General features: G+C 69.2%; 1 protein-coding gene across 1 annotated transcript in view; it reads left to right on the top strand.

Moving 5' to 3' along the window:
• The window catches only part of NFIC (nuclear factor I/C (CCAAT-binding transcription factor)), a 59757-nt gene that overhangs the window by 26373 nt on the left and 33163 nt on the right, over window positions 1-221 (top strand). The window lies entirely within an intron of this gene.

Here is a 221-nt window from a genome sequence, read left to right as displayed (position 1 = left end):
CCCGGCCGCCCGAGGGCAGCCCCGGGGGTGTGCGCGGCCCCGGCCTGACCCCTGGCCCGAGGTGTCCGGAGCCCGTGTGTGTTTTCAGTGCACGAGCAGGCGGGGAGCCGCCGGGCGGTGGGAAGAAAAAGAAACTTTTCTTTGAAAGTGACTCCCAGGCAGGTTGGCTCGGGCCCAGGGCCGGAGGCGGGAGAGGGAGATGGAAAGTGTGGTCCAGGCTG

The sequence above is a fragment of the Myotis davidii genome, unplaced genomic scaffold (genome assembly GCF_000327345.1).
Source record: "Myotis davidii unplaced genomic scaffold, ASM32734v1 scaffold551, whole genome shotgun sequence".
Classification (NCBI taxonomy): Eukaryota; Metazoa; Chordata; class Mammalia; order Chiroptera; family Vespertilionidae; genus Myotis; species Myotis davidii.
The sequence above is the reverse complement of the archived record's forward strand: the minus strand, read 5'-3'. Positions and strand labels throughout refer to the sequence as shown.